This window comes from Apodemus sylvaticus, chromosome 1 (genome assembly GCF_947179515.1).
Source record: "Apodemus sylvaticus chromosome 1, mApoSyl1.1, whole genome shotgun sequence".
In the NCBI taxonomy this organism is placed as follows: Eukaryota; Metazoa; Chordata; class Mammalia; order Rodentia; family Muridae; genus Apodemus; species Apodemus sylvaticus.
The window spans coordinates 186,020,863-186,040,264 of record NC_067472.1 but is presented as its reverse complement, the minus strand read 5'-3'; the positions used below and the strand labels follow the sequence as shown (position 1 = coordinate 186,040,264).

General features: G+C 41.9%; 1 pseudogene; it reads right to left on the bottom strand.

The window, feature by feature from the left end:
- Positions 1-10,422: 10,422 nt before the first annotated feature.
- Positions 10,423-19,069, bottom strand: LOC127697463 (arginine/serine-rich coiled-coil protein 2-like; annotated as a pseudogene).
- Positions 19,070-19,402: the final 333 nt, after the last annotated feature.

The window sequence follows — 19,402 nt, the reverse complement described above, 5'->3', positions numbered from 1 at the left end:
TGGCACAGTGACAGGCAAGTGGACCAATGGAATAGAATTGAAGACCCAGAAATGAATCCACACACCTAGGGTCACTTGATCTTCGACAAAGGAGCCAAAAACATCCAGTGGAAAAAAGATAGCCTTTTCAACAAATGGTGCTGCTTCAACTGGTGGCCAGCATGCAGAAGAATGCCAATTGATCCATTCTTATCTTATTGTACTAAGCTCAACTCCAAGTGGATCAAGGACCTCCACATAAAACCAGACACACTGAAACTAATAGAAAGGGATACCAAGCAGGATACCTGGGGGACAGTTAGAGAACCACAGAAATCCAGGGAGAACAGAATTCTAAAACAATCTCAAAAAGGCCAAAGAGCAAATTAACAGTAAACAGGAAAGTGGATCCAGGGCAGAAAGGGCTTCGAAAGGGCACTCAGGGAAGGCCATGGAACCTGCCACTACACATCTGTCAGGCCTAGTTCCCCATGTGCTGTGATTCTCGCCATAGCCTTTGAAGAACCAGGTGAAGAAAGCTTGCTCTCCATGACCACTGACTTCCTCAGCCTAGTTCTCCAGAGCCTCCCTCATGGCATCATTTCCCCACGGCACCACAGCAGGACGAGGCCCCAGAGGAGTGTTGAACACAGGAACATACTGCTCCCTGATCCGGTGAAGGGACAAGTTAGAGAGGCCATTCCTGCAACATCCCATGTCCGGATGTCAGGTACATAGATGCATTGCGGTGATGTATCAAACCTCTAAACTATGTCTGCATCCTGGCCTAGTCAGTCTTCTGCCTCAGAATCTGAGCCACACTGGGCATGCTCCACAGCTCAAATGCACCATCTCTCTGCCCAGTATTACCTTTGAGAGGGAATCATAAAACTTCTTTGTGTCCAGAAAGTTGCCAAGGAAGGGTAATGGGGTAGGTCCTTGAGGCATCTTCCTCAAGATTTTCCTCTGCCTCCACTCAGTTGTTCTGATTATGACACTGAAGCAGGTCAGCACAGCCACCAGGAGCATCCCAGAGGCCAACATGGAGGCAGTGGGATGGACATGCAGGTGGTTATCTCTGGGATGGTGTATCTTTATACTCTAGACTGGAAGGATGGCTCTAGCTCCTGTTTAATAATTATCTCATTTTTTCCTCCCAGCTATTGCCCATGGTGACATTGCCTTGGTTATGAAACTGGCAGCAAGAGAAGAGGAAGGGGGTTCACATGTAGTGGATGTTAGGACAGAAGAAAAGTGTACCAAGTTTGCATAATGAGATGAGAGTATGGATTAGGACATTTCTATAATTGAAGACATGGTAACATCTGCATGTGAAGGAAGCATGCAGATACAAGGTAGAGGGTCTCAGACAGAGAAAGAACATCACGGGGACATGGATTTCTGGTTTTAAAAATAATCCAGGGGCTTGGGACTTTTATTTGATTGCACAGGACATGTTGCTGTGGATTCAGGACCCTCTAGTGAGAATGCATAGAAAGTTAGTACCTTAGAGGGGAGATTCTGGAGTTGTGATCTGAAGATGTGGGGTTAATGGAGGATCCAGACCTGTGGGTTTGGAGTTCCTGGCAGGTGAAGTGTATTGAATGTCCAATAGGATCCTGCAGCCAGCACTGGATTCCAGCTGTTGCATTTTCTTTGACCCTATGCTGTCTCCCAATACCAAGAATTCTTAAGGAAGCCTCAAAGTGAGACCAGGACTGATACCATATAACCATATAAGCAAGACATTCCATTCCCACATGTGGCATGGAAAAGGGGAAAACAGCCAGGTCCTCATGTCCCTGGGACATTGCTTAGGATGAGGAGAAAGGCCGGGGAAATCTGAGTTGTCAGAAGGCCTGAGCTGGTTTTATAAAACAGTAATACCAACCACCAACACAGAGGAAAACCCCAACTGGCCCAAAACTTCCTAATTAGTTGTAAGTTAACTTAGATCTTAAAATTGCTTACACAATGGTCACATTGTCAAATTTCCTTTGAAGGATTTAGGTTTATATTTGGAGCCCTGGCAGCTCTCAGCCTTAGTCAGAGAAATCTCCTTAGGCAATAGACAGAAATCAGTGCAGAAATGCACAATTGGTCACAGTGCTAGGAACAGGAGATGGAGGGTCAGCCCTAAATAATTGGAAAGTCTTAACCAATGACCTCCCACCACCACAATGGCTCAGCAAATCTTGCACAAGAGGCAGGAAGAACGTAGGAGCTGGAGGATGAGAAGGAGGACTGTGGAGCGGTGTCTTCTAGATGTGACATAGTGGCTACATTCATAAACTCACAAAAGCTGGGTCACTTACAGAAGACCTGGACAAGGTCAACTCAGCCAACTCTGGCATAAATGGTGAAAGTGCACCCCAAACCCTATGACTTAATGAAGAGCTATTGGCATTTGAGAGCTGATGGAGAGAGCTAACCATTCTTTGGGGAGGGGTGTTACCACTGGTGGGATTCCCATGTTCTAAGTGAATGGCCCCCTCCTCACCCAGTCACACATGAACAGCTCTAATTTAATGGGTTATCAAAAAAGAAGACATGACGTTGGGAAAGGAAATTTGGTAAGATTTGGAAGAAGAAAATGAGTTGTTGTGATCATGTTTCATTACACATGTATACATTCCCTCTCAAGAATAAAGAAGAGTGTAACTAAAAACTGAGCACACAAAATAACGAGCTTCACTATGGCACAGCCACACACAGCTTGCGCTCACTGGTCTCCCTCTCCACTCTTCTACCATCCCCTCTATCTTCCTGCTCCGTCCTTCCCCACTCCTGGTACAGAACACACATTCTCTTATTCTTTCTCCCCCATTGCCAATGTTCTCTCACGACAGCTGTGTCTCCTCTTTCTACTTCCAAGATCTACAACCCCATATGTGCACACAAGTCTAGGGTTTCTTCTTACAAGGGGCACAACTCTGGTCTTTGTGAGTCTGGGACATTTTTTTTTTTGCATTTTTCTTTTATTCGATATAATTTATTTACATTTCAAATGATTTCCCCTTTTCTAGCCCCCCCACTGCCCGATAGTCCCGTAAGCCCCCTTCTCTTCCCCTGTCCTCCCTCCCACCCCTTCCCACTTCCCCGTTCTGGTTTTGCCGAATACTGTTTCACTGAGTCTTTCCAGAACCAGGGGCCACTCCTCCTTTCTTCTTGTATCTCATTTGATGTGTGGATTATGTTTTGGGTATTCCAGTTTTCTAGGTTAATAACCACTTATTAGTGAGTGCATACCATGATTCACCTTTTGAGTCTGAGTTACCTCACTTAGTATGATGTTCTCTAGCTCCATCCATTTGCCTAAGAATTTCATGAATTCATTGTTTCTAATGGCTGAATAGTACTCCATTGTGTAGATATACCACATTTTTTGCATCCACTCCTCTGTTGAGGGATACCTGGGTTCTTTCCAGCATCTGGCAATTATAAATAGGGCTGCTATGAACATAGTAGAGCATGTATCCTTATTACATGGTGGGGAATCCTCTGGATATATGCCCAGGAGTGGCATAGCAGGATCTTCTGGAAGTGAGGTGCCCAGTTTTCGGAGGAACCGCCAGATTGATTTCCAGAGTGGTTGTACCAATTTGCAGCCCCACCAGCAGTGGAGGAGTGTTCCTCTTTCTCCACACCCTCTCCAACACCTGCTGTCTCCTGAATTTTTAATCTTAGCCATTCTGACTGGTGTAAGATGAAATCTTAGGGTTGTTTTGATTTGCATTTCCCTAACGACTAATGAAGTTGAGCATTTTTTAAGATGCTTCTCTGCCATCCGAAGTTCTTCAGGTGAGAATTCTTTGTTTAACTCTGTACCCCATTTTTTAATAGGGTTGTTTGGTTTTCTGGAGTCTAACTTCTTGAGTTCTTTATATATATTGGATATTAGCCCTCTATCTGCCACGTGAGTTAAAGCCCACAGGACCTCATCCGGACAGGTCAACAAGCTGCATAGGCTCACTTTTCCTGCCACCAGATCACCAAAACCTTCACACAGGCATCAGCAGATTGGTAAGGTTTTCCAGGGCAGGGCCCCTTCTCCAAAGAGATTCGGCCACCCTCTATGGGCTCAGGGGATGGACTTTCCAGGGTCCCTATGACCAGCCTTCCAGCCGACACCCCAGGTCATGACTTCAACCCTTGGGTGACCCCTCCCTCTCAGAAACCCTACTCATGAAGCAGTTTTCTCTTTTTGCTGTAGAGGAGTCCTAACCTTAGGTAAATCGTTTTTTCCTGTGAGTCCTGGTCTCACATAGCCACTAGCATACCTGTGACAACCCTGTTTGTCTAGATTGACTGTTTGTTTGTATTAGTTATTGATTTTTTTCTCAGAATGTGTGTAGGAATAGTTCAGTAACATCCCCACACCCAGTGAGTATCTGTCACCTTCAGCCATACCTCAAGGTTTTCTTCTGAGATGTCTCCTGGAAAATCTCAAATCTCTAAAACTAACACCCGGCTTTTGCAATAAGGTCTGAGATCAATACCCATTAGACAACGGCTGCAAACAGCCACTTAATGTCACATTTGATTCTGTCATTTTAAGGGATCTTCACATGTACTGCCAGTGGTCCAATAAATGGAAAGAGGTCCTTTATGCTCAAACTTTTACCTATCTTCGGTCCAAACCCTCTCTCTGCAATTCTTGTACTGCCAACTTCTTCAAGCTATGCAACCTCTACCAGATGACACCACAGTCCTCAATCCAGTTAAAGAACCACCCCTTACCACTGCAGACTTGTCTCTGCAACCTGGCCTAAGACCCCAGCCTCCTCAGCTTCCTCTTCTCAACAGACTTCCCCAGAGCCTCCTTGCTTGACCTCTCCAGACTCCTTCTCTCCTCCTGGCCCAGCTGCAGGCCACTCCAATCATTCCACACTGTGCCTACTTTCAGCCCTCCCACCACACCTAAGTCTACAGTTAAACCCCCTACTTCTCCCCTCCCCCACCCAACCCAACCCAGCAGCAGTCTTTCCTTTAAGGGAAGTTGCTGGGGCAGATGGTCCAATCAGAGTTCATGTCCTTTTCTCACTAAGTGAACTTTCCCAAATAGAACACAGACTGTGATCCTATTCTTCGTCCTCCATTAAAGATCCTATATCCTATATCTTCGTCCTCCATTAAAGAATTTCAGTGTATTACTCAATCTTAGCTTGACCTTTCCTTGCTCGACCTCTCCAGATTCCTTCCCTAGAATACATGCAGATATGACTCATCAAACAAATCCAACATATCCAATCAGATCTGAGATAGTACCTGACCAGGATGCTCAATGGAGTTATAATTCCCTAGGTGTTATTTTAGCCAGAGATGGATTCATAACATGCCTCCTGGCTGGTCTCTGTAGAGCAGCCTTAAAATCAGCAAATTTTGAAAAACTCCAAGAGGTCATCCAAGATAAACAAGAAAACCAGTCTTGATTTTTAGAGCCCATTACAAAGGCCCTTTTACAACATACTAATTTAGACCCTGAAAACCCAGAAGGTAAGCAATTCCTGATGACATACTTCTTTTCCCAGAGCTACCCTGACATTTTAAAGCCAAACTCAGACATTTGGAGAGGGAACCCCGACCTCCACAGGAAGGAGTCTTAGCACTGACCTGCAAATTGTAGCATCAGAGAGATGAAGAGGCCTGCAGACAAAAGTACCATATGCTGGCAAAGGCTGTGTGACCTTCCCCAGACACTGCCCAGTCTTCCTGGGCTTCTAAGGCTCAGGGACCACCAGGGTCCTGCTACAAAAGTGATCAACAAGGTCATTGGATGAAGGCTTGTCCTAACCCTTGCAATCCAAAAAGGGCCATGACCTAGGTGTCATGAGGAGGGTTATTGGGCTATCAATTGTCCTGTGCGACTCAGGACAGAGGGACATCACTCTCAGGTAGCCCTCCAGCTGATGATCTAGGCTTGCCTATGGACGACTGAAGAGGCCTGAGCTCCCTTGATCCGACTGCTTCCATCACCACCAGAGAACCGAGGTAGTCATCATGGTATCTGGGCAGCCCATCTCCTTCCTCTTGGACTCTGGGACCACTTACTCAGTCCTGATGTAGTTTTGGGAACTCACCTTTCATTCTTGTTCCCCTGTTGTCATTGTAGGAGGACAACCTTACCTTCCTCACCAAACACCACTACTTTGTTGCATTTTTAGGGGTGTTCCTCTCACCCTTCCTGTTTGGTAGTACCAGTGTGTCCTGTCCCCTTATTTGGAAGGGATCTTCTAGCTAAGTGGGGAGCCTCTACTTCATTTGCTCCCCTCACTTGTCTAAACCCAACCTTGCCAGCAGACCCTCTCCTCCTCCTCCTAACCAGTCAACCTTCTAAATCTAGCATGTTGTTCCCTTTGTCAGCCTCTCAGTAGACCCCCAAGTCTGTGATGATTAGAACCCCTCTGTTGCTAATCATCTTTCTCCTGTTGATAAAGAGGAACACTTCTCCACTGCTAGTGGGATTGCAAGTTGGTAATAAGGACACATGATTCACTCTGTTCATAGAAGCCTTATTTATAATAGCCAGAAGCTGGAGAGAACCCAGATGATGTCTTTCCAAAGAGAAATGGATACAAAAAATTGGTATAATTATGCAATGGAGTACTACTCAGCTACTATAAAGAATGAATTCATGAAATTGTTAGGCAAATGGATGGAACTAGAAAGTGCCATCCTGACTAAGGTAAACCAATCACAAAAGAACACACACAGTATGCACTCACTGATAAGTGGATATTAGCTCAAATGCTCAAAAAGACTGTCCTACCTGGGGATTTATCCTATAATGTCACCAAACAATGACACTATTGTGAATGCCAAAAAGTGCTTGCTGAAAGGAGCCTGATATGGCTGTCTCCTGAGGGACCCTGTCAGAGCCTTATAGATACAGGCTGATGCTAGCTCCCAACCATTATGCTGAGCGTGGGGTCCCAAGGGAGAAGCTAGATGGAGGATTGGAGGAGCTGAAGGGGTTTGCCTACTCGTGGGAAGAACGCCAATGACTGCCAATCAGACCCCCAAGGGCTCCCAGGGACTAAGCCATCAATCAAGGGTTATGAATGGGTTCCAAGTGAAATTGTGGTAGAGGAATGACTTGTTGGGCATCAATGGGAGGAAAGGTCCTTGGTCCTATGAAGGTTTAATAGATGCCCCAGCATGGTGAAATGGAGAGGGGGTAGGTGGGAGTGGGTTGGGTTGATGGGCAGCTTCTGGGAGGCAGTGGGAGGGAGGATGGATTGAGGGATTTCTGGGAGGGCAGAAACAAGGAAAGGATATATCATTTGAAATGTAAATGAAGAATATATTCAATAAAAAAAGAAAAGAAAATATCATCCTGACAGGGATAACCCACACCTAAAGGGACATTCAAAGTATGTACTCACTGATAAGTGGATATTAACCAAAATGTAAAGAATCCCCAAGATACAACCCACAGTCCATAAGAAGTTTAACAATACTGAAGGCCCAAGAGAGCATGCTTCAACCTTGTTTAGAAAGAGGCACCCAGCTGTGCAGTGGTGGTGCAAGCCTTTAATCCCAGCTCTTGGGAGACAGAGGAAGGAGGATTTCTCAGTTGGAGGCCAGCCTGGTCTATAGAGTGAGGTTCAGGACAGCCAGAGCTACACAGAGAAACCCTATCTCAAAAAACCAAAAAAAAAAAAGACGGAAAGAAAGAAAGAAAGAAAGAAAGAAAGAAAGAAAGAAAGAAAGAAAGAAAGAAAGAAAGAAAGAAAGAAAGAAAGAAAGAAAGAAAGAAAGAAAGAAGGAAGGAAGGAAGGAAGGAAGGAAGGAAGGAAGGAAGGAAGGAAGGAAAGAAAGAAAGAAAGAAAGAAAGAAAGAAAGAAAGAAAGAAAGAAAGAAAGAAAGAAAGAAAGAAAGAAAGAAAGAAAGAAAGGAAGGAAGGAAGGAAGGAAAGGAAAGAAAAGAAAAAGAAAGAAAAAGAAAAAAAGAAAAGGGAAAGGAAAAGGAAAAGAAAAAGAAAAGAAAAAGAAAAGAAAAAGAAAGGGGAACACAATAATCCCAGGAGGCAGAGGAATGCAGGGACCTGGGTGGAGAGGGGAGGGGGAATGGAGCAGGATCAGGTTTGAGGGGAGACAGGAGAGAAGCCCAGAGGGCCTGAAAAATGAATGGAAATATGCAGCTGTGGGGGTGGGGTAGGGTAAGGGGAACCTCTAGAAATTCCCATAGACCTGGGATGTGAGAGGCTTGTAGGATTCATTGAGGATGCCCTTATTCAAAATGCCCAAGAGTGGGGAGATGTACCCTTTATTTGTAAAAGCCATAAACAGAAAACAACCAGGATGGACTTCAACTGAAAAATGGATTAGGAAAATGTGGCATATTTACAAACTGAAATATCATTCAGCTATTAAAAACAAGGAAACCATGAAATTTGAAGGAAAATGAATGGGATTTAAAATTTTCATTCTGAGTGTGACTGCTATCCATGCCAGCTTTTCTCAAGAGAAAACTTGAAAACATGAGAATTTCATGAAGTTGTTGTTTTTAATAGCTGTGTAGTATTCCATTGTGTAAATATACCTTTTTTTTTTTTTTTATCCACTACTATGTTGAAGGACATCTGGTTTCCTTCCAGCTTCTGGCTATTATAAATTAGGCTTCTATGAACATAGTGGAGCATGTGTCCTTATTACATGTTGGAGCATCTTCTGGGTATATGCCCAGGAATGATATACCTGGGTCCTCAGGTAGTACTATGTCTAATTTTCTGATGAAGCTCCAAACTGATTTCCAGATTGGTTGTCCCAACTTGCAATACCACCAGCAATGGAGGAGTGTTTCTCTTTCTCTGCATCCTTGACAACATCTGCTGTCCCCTGAGTTTTTCATCTTAGCCATTGTGACTGGTGTGAGGTGGAATCTCAGGATCGTTTTGATTTGCATTTCCCTGATAACTAAGGATATAGAACATTTTTTTTATGTGCTTCACAGCCATTCAAGTTTCCTCAGTCGAGAATTCTCTGTATCATTGTGTACCTCATTTTTTAACAGTTTTAATTGACTCTAGAGTCTCACTTCTAAGGTTCTTTGTATACATTGGATATTAGCCCTCTATCAGATGTATGTATCAGGATTGGTAAAGATCTTTTCCCAATCTGTTGGCTTCCATTTTTTCCTGTTGACAGTGTCCTTTGCCTTACAGGAGCTTTGCAATTTTATGAGGTCCCTTTCATTGATTCTTGTTCTTAGAGGATAAGCCATTGGTGCTCTTCTGTTCAGGAAATTTTTCCCTGTGCTGACATATTCAAGGCTCTTCCTCACTTTCTCCTCTATAAGCTTCAATGTATCTGGATTCATGTGAAGGTCCTTGATCCACTTAGACTTGAGCTTTGTACAAGGAGATCAGAATAGGTTGATTTGCATTTTTTGCATGCAGATCTCCAGTTGACCCAGCACCATTTGTTAAAAATGCTGTCTTTTTTCCACCGGATGTTTTTTAGCTCCTTTGTCTAAGATCAAGTGGCCATAGGTGTGTGGGTTCATTTCTGGATCTTCAGTTTTGTTCCTTATTATACCTTCCTGTCTCTGTATCAATACCATGCAATTTTTGTCATTATTGCTTTGTAATACAGCTTGATGTCAGGGATGGTTATTCCCCCTGAAATTCTTTTATTGTTGAAAATAGTTTTCACTCTCCTGGGCTTTTTGTTATTCTTAATGAATTTGCTAATTGCTCTTTCTAACTCTATGAAGAATTGAGTTGGTGTTTTGGTGGGGATTGCACTGACTCTGTAGATCTCTTTCAGTAAGATGGCTAGTCTTACTATATTAATCCTGCCAATCCACGAGCACGTTAGATCTTTCCATCTTCTGAGATCTTCTTTGAGTTCTTTCTCCAGAGACTCCAAGTTCTTATCACACAGATCTTTCACTTGCTTGGTTAGAGTCACACCAAGGTATTTTATGTTATTTGTGACTATTGTGAAGGGTGTCACTTCCCTAATTCCCTTTTTTCAATTGCATATTTTCTTTATTCACATTTCAAGTCTTATCCCCTTTCCATTTCTTATCATCACTGCCCAGCTTGTGTGCAGGATTATGTGCCACATGGCCAGACCTTCTAAAGGACATCTACAGAAACGTTGGCTTCATTTTTCAAGAAATGGAAATAACTGTGCTAGGTTAAGTCAAAAGTATAGAAGACAGGGGACATGAGAAAATCTATGTATGAGATTTTATCCCACCCAAAGCTTTAATATATTTGAAAAGTAGAATTCATGAACTAAAAACTATTGTCCTTCTAGAGTCCTGTCTAGTTTAATAGAAGTGGGTTCAACCTGATTACAACACTGACACCAGTATCACTGATCTGATATTTACAAAAAAGTAATATTTTTCAATAAATTAATGTCAATGCAACACCCAAGTCAGTTATAATACTAGCTGTTTGGTGAACAAGGTCCTAACATCAGACCAAGTCTATAAAGTCCAAATGGATATTTTCCAAACTTCACACATTGAAGATGTGAAACCCAAACCTGTTTCTCTTTGTGTGTGGGTTTGCAATCATACTGAGCATCAAGATTTCAAAAAAAACTTCTTGTTGCTTCAAAGTCTTTTAACTTTCTTTATCAATGGAGCTATAGCCAACTTCATCTTCACTCTTAATGCCCATTAACTTCCTAAATTTGACATTTTGGTCCTTGTTTCCAAAATTCATTTTTTTAAGATTTCAGCAGACTGAGATTTGTTGCCTTCTTTCTTGCCTTGCCAGAGCATTTTCCTCTCTTTCTCTTGCTCAGCAAATTTCACTGGATTCACAGCTGCTGGGTTATAGTAACTGGGCTCTGCTGCTATACCTGTCTCTGCCAAGGCTTTAGCTTCCAGGGCCACTATTTGGGCATCCATAGCTATCTGAGGAGTAACCTTGGTAACCTGGGTTCCTGATTTCAACACTGCCTCCAGTTGCTGCAGCCACTGCAGCCATTTCTTGTTGTTTCTGATTTTGACCATTTCAATTTTTGTTCTTATAGTTTCTTTGTCCTTTTTCATCTAGCTAATCTTCATGGGTAAATTGCTGTGTTTTTGCCTCCGAAGGGAGTTGGACTAGGTGTCTGGCTTAGGCTTCTGCTAAATCTTCTTGGTTTTTTTTTTATCCTCTTCTATCTTGACTTCAACTGCATGTTCTGCTCCTGGTTCTAGTCCTATGCCTGTGTATGGATCTTAATCAGGAGTATGTTCTGATCCTTCTTTTTCTATATCTGCTTCTAGATGGTGACATCTTCCTGCCTCTGCTTCTGGGTTGGGATTGATTTTCCAATCCCTACTTCTTGAGCAAGACTTCATCCTTTCCCTGTTTCTACTGCTATAGCGTCTTTAACTTGATCTAACTTCTGCCCCATGATGACTTCCTTTCTTTGTGTTTGTGTCTGTCCTCACCATTCCCAGATGAATTTAATCATTCTCTTCCTTTGTCAGAAGAGTGTTCTTTGTCATTGTGCTCCTCAGACTTGTGTCTCTTAGAGGCCTTATCTTTGGATTCCTGTCTCTTTGCTTCTGTTCAGGCTCCTGTGCTTGCTTCCATCATTAACTAATTTTTGTTTTCTTTCTCTTGACCTTGACCTCAACTTTGAAAAATGATGTTTTGAGGCTACAGAAAAAATAGATATATTTGACTACTCTTTTTTTCTTTTCTCTATCTGGTGATGTCTTTTCTGGGCCTAATCTCATTCTGTATCAATAGCCACCATTGCTTTTGAGTCCCAGCTGCTAAAGTGGTGCTTCTGCTTACCCACACTCAATAGTACTCCCTAATTTCTTTCTCAGCCCGTTTGTCCTTTGAGTAGAGGAAGGTTATTGATTTGGTTGAGTTTATTGTATATCCAGCCATCTTGATGAAGTTCATTATCAGGTTTAGGAGTTCACTGGTGGAATTTTAAGTAGACTATCATATCATCTGCTAATAGTGATATTTTGACTTCTTCCTTTCCAATTTTTATCCGTTTGACTTCCTTGTTGTCTAATTGCTCTGGCTAGGACTTCAAGTACTATATTGAATAGGTAGGAGGAGAGTAGGCAGCCTTGTCAACTCCCTGATTTTAGTGGGATTGCTTCCAGTTTCTCTCCATTTAGTTTGATGTTGGCTACTGGTTTCCTGTATATTCCCTTCACTATGTTTAGGTATGGGACTTGAATTCCTGCTGTTTCCAAGACTTTTACCCTGAAGGAGTGTTGGATTTTGTCAAATGCTTTCTCAGTATCTAATGAGATGATTGTGTGGTTTTTTCTGTGGGTTTGGTGCAGAATTTTATCAGACCTTCAATGAAGACCTACTTCCAATACTATTCAAATTATTCCACAAAATAGAAACAGAAGGAATGCTACCCAATTTGTTCTATGAAGCCACAATTATACTTATACCTAAATCACACAAAAGCCCAACATAGAAAGAGAACTTTAGACCAATTTCCTTTATGAATATTGATGCAAAATTCTTGCAAAAAAATCCAAGAACACATCAAAATGATCATTCACCATGATCCAGTAGTCTTCATCCCAGGAATGCACGGATGGTTCCATATATGAAAATCCATTTATATAATCCACCATATAAACAAACTCAAGGAAAAAAAACAAAATCATCTCATTAGATACTGAGAATGCATTTGACAAAATCCAACACTCCTTCATTATAAAAGTCTTGGAAACCTCAGGTATTCAAGTCCCATACCTAAACATTTGAAGTGAGAAAACACATTCCAAATTCAGATCTTTGGAGGTGGTGATATTTAATTAAATATAGGCTAAGCCTTCTATGGATAAAACATCTTGTTCTCCAAGGTAAAAGAGAGGAGAGCAAGATAAAATTTGCTGCATTGAAGATAACAAACAATAACAATTATAAAGTCACTGAAGACAATGAAGGAATAATTTCCTCAGTCAGAGGTAGAAAGTCAATACTTCAAGGGGTATGGAGAGGGGTGCATCTTATAAGGAGGGTGGAAAGTCTATTTCTTTGGGTGATATAAGCCCTTGAGAATCTGAAGGTTCAAAGTTCCCAGCCTCATGGTGTCCTGCCACAGAGGTCCGTCCCAGGTTACAGGATCCCATCCTTTTTTTTTTCCATTTTTTTAATTCGATATATTTTTTATTTACATTTCCAATTGTTTCTGCTTTTCTAGCCTTCCCACTCCCCGAAAGTCCCATAAGCCTCCTTCTCTCCCCCTGTCCTCCCACCCAACCCTTCCCACATCCCCATTCTGGTTTTGCCCTACACTGCTTCACTGAGTCTTTCCAGAACAAGGGGCCACTCCTCCGTTCTTCTTGTGCCTCATTTGATGTTTGGATTATGTTTTGGGTATTCCAGTTTTCTAGGTTAATATCCACTTATTAGTGAGTGCATACCATGATTCACCTTTTGAGTCTGGGTTACCTCACTTAGTATGATGTTCTCCAGCTCCATCCATTTGCCTACAAATTTCATGAATTCATTGTTTCATTGTGGCAGAATAGTACTCCATTGTGTATATATACCACATTTTTTGCATCCACTCTTCTGTTGAGGGATACCTGGGTTGTTTCCAGCTTCTGGCAATTATAAATAGGGCTGCTATGAACATAGTGGAATATGGATCCTTATTACATGCTGGGGAATCTTCTGGGTATATGCCCAGGAGTGGTATAGCTGGATCTTCTGGAAGTGAGGTGCCCAGTTTTCAGAGGAACCACCAGACTGATTTCCAGAGTGGTTGTACCAATTTGCAACCCCACCAGCAGTGGAGGAGTGTTCCTCTTTCTCCACACCCTCTCCAACACCTGCTGTCTCCTGAATTTTTAATCTTAGCCATTCTGACTGGTATAAGGTGAAAACTCAGGGTTGTTTTGATTTGATTTCCCTAATGACTAATGAAGTTGAGCATTTTTTAAGATCTTTCTCTGCCATCTGAAGTTCTTCAGGTGAGAATTCCTTGTTTAACTCTGTACCCCCATTTTTAATAGGGTTGTTTGGTTTTCTGGAGTCTAACTTCTTGAGTTCTTTATATATATTGGATATTAGCCCTCTATCTGATGTAGGATTGGTGAAGATCTTTTCCCAATTTGTTGGTTGCTGATTTGTCCTTTTGATGGTGTCCTTTGCCTTACAGAAACTTGGCAATGTTATGAGGTCCCATTTGTCAATTCTTGATCTTAGAGCATACGCTATTGGTGTTGGCCACTTGATCCTCGACAAAAGGGCGGAAAATATCCAATGGAAAAAAGATAGCCTTTTCAACAATGGTGCTGGTTCACTGGAGGTCAGCATGCAGAAGAATGCGAATTGATCCATCCTTGTCTCCTTGTACTAAGCTCAACTCCAAATGGATCAAGGACCTCCACATAAAGCCAGACACTCTGAAGCTAATAGAAAAGAAACTGGGGAAGTCCCTTGAGGACATCGGTACAGGGAGAAAGTTTCTGAACAGAACACCAATAGCGTATGCTCTAAGAGCAAGAATTGACAAATGGGACCTCATAAAATTACAAAGTTTCTGTAAGGCAAAGGACACCATCAAGAGGACAAATCGGCAACCAACAAATTGGGAAAAGATCTTCACCAATCCTACATCAGATAGAGGGCTAATATCCAATATATATAAAGAACTCAAGAAGTTAGACTCCAGAAAACCAAACAACCCTATTAAAAAATGGGGTACAGAGTTAAACAAAGAATTCTCACCTGAAGAACTTCAGATGGCAGAGAAGCATCTTAAAAAATGCTCAACTTCATTAGTCATTAGGGAAATGCAAATCAAAACAACCCTAAGATTTCATCTTACACCAGTCAGAATGGCTAAGATTAAAAATTCAGGAGACAGCAGGTGTTGGAGAGGGTGTGGAGAAAGAGGAACACTCCTCCACTGCTGGTGGGGTTGCAAATTGGTACAACCACTCTGGAAATCAGTCTGGCGGTTCCTCTGAAAACTGGGCACCTCACTTCCAGAAGATCCTGCTATACCACTCCTGGGCATATACCCAGAAGACTCCCCACCATGTAATAAGGATACATGTTCTACTATGTTCATAGCAGCCCTATTTATAATTGCCAGATGCTGGAAAGAACCCAGGTATCCCTCAACAGAAGAGTGGATGCAAAAAATGTGGTATATCTACACAATGGAGTACTATTCAGCCATTAGAAACAACGAATTCATGAAATTCTTAGGCAAATGGATGGAGCTAGAGAATATCATACTCAGTGAGGTAACCCAGACTCAAAAGGTGAATCATGGTATGCACTCACTAATAAGTGGATATTAACCTAGAAAACTGGAATACCCAAAACATAATCCACACATCAAATGAGGTACAAGAAGAAAGGAGGAGTGGCCCCTGGTTCTGGAAAGACTCAGTGAAACAGTATTCAGCAAAACCAGAACGGGGAAGTGGGAAGGGGTGGGTGGGAGGACAGGGGAAGAGAAGAGGGCTTACGGGACTTTCGGGGAGTGGGGGGGCTAGAAAAGGGGAAATCATTTGAAATGTAAATAAATTATATCGAATAAAAAAATTAAAAAAAAATGCTCAACTTCATTAGTCATTAGGGAAATGCAAATCAAAACAACTCTGAGATTTTACCTCACACCAGTCAGAATAGCTAAGGTTAAAAACTCAGGAGACAGCAGGTGTTGGCAAGGATGTGGAGAAAGAGGAACACTCCTCCACTGCTGGTGGGATTGCAAGCTAGTACAACCACTATGGAAATCAGTCTGGTGGTTACTCAGAATACTAGACATGACACTTCTGGAGGACCCTGCTATACCTCTCCTGGGCATATACCCAAAGGATTCCCAGGCATGCATTAAGGACACATGCTCCATTACATTCATAGCAGCCTTATTTATAATAGCCAAAAGCTGGAAAGAACCCAGATGTCCCTCAGTGGAGGAATGGATACAGAAAATGTGGTATATTTACACAATGGAGTACTACTCAGCAATTAAAAACAATGAATTCATGAAATTTTTAGGCAAATGGTTGGAAATGGAAAATATCATCCTAAGTGAGGTAACCCAATCACAAAAGAATACACATGGAATGCAATCCCTGATAAGTGGATATTAATTAGCCCAGAAGCTCTGAGTACCCAAGGCACAATAAGCATAACAAATGACTCCCATGAAGAAGTAAGGAGAGGGTCCTGATCCTGGAAAGGCTTGATCTAGCATTGTAGGGGAGTACCAGGACAGAGAAAAGGAGGGAGGTAATTGGGAGAATGGGTGGAGAAAAGAAGGCTTATGGGACATATGGGGAGGGGGGAACTGGAAAAGGGGAAATCATTTGGAATGTAAACAAAGAATATAGAAAAATATGTATACATATATATTTTATATATATACATATATATATAAAAGAACTGGGAAAGGGGAAATCATTTGGAATGTAAACAAAGAATATAGAAAAAATATATATATATAAAAGAAATGTTCAACATCATTAGTCATTAGGGAAATGCAAATTGAAACAATCCTGAGATTTCACCTCACACCAGTCAGAATGGCTAAGGTTAAAAACTCAGGAGACAGCGGGTGTTGATGAGGATGTGGAGAAAGAGGAACACTCCTCTACTGCTGGTGGGATTGCAAGCTGGTACAACCACTATGGAAATCAGTCTGGCGGTTCCTCAGAAAACTGGGTATGACATTCCAGAGGACCCTGCCATACCACTCTTGGGCATATACCCAGAGGATTCCCTTGTCATGCAACAAAAACACATGCTCCACTATGTTCATAGCAGCCTTATTTATAATAGCCAGAAACTGGAAAGAACACAGATGTCCCTCAGTGGAGGAACGGATTCAGAAAATGTGGTATATTTACACAACAGAATACTACTCAGCAATTAAAAACAATGATTTCATTAAATTTTTAGGCAAATGGTTGGAACTGGTAAATATCACCCTAAGTGAGGTAACCCAGTCTCAAAAGAACACTCATGGTATGCACTCACTGATAAGTGGATATTAGACCAGAAGCTTGGAATACCCAAGACACAATGCACATATCAAATGATGCCCAAGTAGAAGGAAGAAGTGGCCCCCAGTCCTGGAAAAGCTCAGTACAACAGTGTCAGGGAACACCAGAACATGGAAGTGGGAAGGGGTGGATTTGGTAACTGGGGGAGGGAAGAGGGCTTATGGGACTCTCAGGAAGGGGGGGATCCAGGAAAGGAAAACTCACTTGAAATGTAAATAAAGAATATATCGAATAAAAATAAACAGGAGACAGCAGGTGTTGGCAAGGATGTAGAGAAAGAGGAACAGTCCTCCACTGCTGGTGGGATTGCAAGCTGGTACAACCACTCTGGAAATCAGTCTGGTGGTTCCTAAGAAAACTGGGCATGACACTTCTGGAGGACCCTGTTATACCTCTCCTGGGCATTTACCCAGAGGATTCCCTGGCATGCAATAAGGACACATGCTCCATTATGTTCATAGCGGCCTTATTTATAATAGCCAGAAGCTGGAAAGAATACAGATGTCCCTCAGTGGAGGAATGGATACAGAAAATGTGGTATATATACACAATGGAATACTACTCAGCAATTAAAAACAATGAATTCATTAAATTTTTAGTGTGGGAAGCCATTAGAGACCCTCACTCTGGCTGACAGGGCAAAGGCCCTGAGTTAAGCAAACAAGAGCCTCTCCCGCGGGCATTGGTTTAGCCATTGTCTAGAAGATAACTGCAGAATGATCCTGCCTGCATCATCTCCCGCTGACTCCGGTAATTGCGGTGGAAGGAAGTCCTGAGATAACTGCAGCAGGCTCCAGCCTGTGCAAACACCTGTTGTCTCCACTGGAGGACCCTTATCTCCTCCTGCTGAAACTGCTAATTGCCCTTCCTTCCTTTGTCCCTACCTTGGGGTACGCCCCTCCTGAAAGCCTTATAACTTGGGTACCCCAGAACAATAAAGGAGGCTTTGACAAAACCCAGAGTGACTCTGTCTTTCTTGGTGCTTGGCCTCCCTCCTTCTCCCCACTTCTTGACCCGCAGATAGCGCCCCTTCGGAACACTGGAATAACTGACCCGCGGGACGGGTTACATTTAGGCAAATAGTTGGAACTGGAAAATATCATCCTAAGTGAGGTAACCCAATCACAAAATAATACACATAGAATGTAGTCACTGATAAGTGGATGTTAATTAGCCCAGAAACTTTGAATACTCAAGACACAATTAACATATCAAATGAGTCCCAAGAGGGAAGGAGAGTATCCTCTTCCTGGAAAGGCTTTATGCAACAATATAGGGGATTGCCAGGATAGAGAAGTGGGAGGGGAATGGGCAGAGGAAAGAAGGCTTATGGTACTTATGGGGAGCAGGAAACCAAGAAAGGGGAAATCATTTGGAATTTAAACAAAGAATATAGAAAATTGAAAAAAAGGAAAAGAAAAAAAGAAAACGGAAAAAAAGATGCTACAATGAAAGAAAAAGTACTTTGTCCTTGCAACTTGTTTCAATGATAAAGACTGAAATATGCAGCATTCTGTCCATTGCTCCATAACAGACCTGCCTCTTCCTGACCATTGTTTTCCCATGGCTACAGTTATCTCATGGTGAACCATGATCAAAGCTGCTGTTATGAATTGGGCATTTAGAGATGTCAGCAGAGCTGTCCCTCAGGTTCTCACAACATTTCTGCCATGATCCTATTCCTTCCTGCTCAGTGTGACTTCCACAAATAGACTTCTCATGAGGCTTTCAGTAACTTTCACATACTCTCTATAAGATCTCTTCCTGCAGGAACTGTGAGGACAAAGCACAATGATCAGTGGCCTTTGAGAGTTTGATGTTTTCCCATATTACTCTGTTCATTAGGACATGTGGACAGCCCAAATTGGGAATTTTATTGATGACAGTCATATGCTCGATATTCTAGATAATAAATGAATAAAACAGGCAGTTAGGTTAATGCATTCATTAGAATATGTGTACTTCTTTGAGAGTATGAGGTGATATTGACCACAACTATTTCTTAAATCCTCTGTCACGTGTTATCATAAAAGATTTTTCCTCTGTTTGCTGTGAATATTTAAGAGGCAGAAAGAAGAATTACACACTGGTTCAATGTTGTTACCAGTGTTGCCATTGTGGAAGATGTCTCTGTCTTTTCTTTTTATTAATTGACTGTTTATATCTTTTAAAACATTTGACTCTTAGTCTACATGTATTCCATTATTCTTACATTTATGAATATATCTATACAAAATATACATCATAAATTCAGCTCTTCCAATTGGTGCCACTAATTGATATGTGTATCAATTCTACTGAATTTGGTATGCATTTAAGTATTTCTTGCCTCTTCCTCTTGGTGTATGTAGAGAGAATTTTTATCAATAACAGTTTTTATAGGTGACACTAAAAACCAATCCAAAGGGAAATCCACACAGGTAAAAGAACTCATACTGAGTTTCCTGTT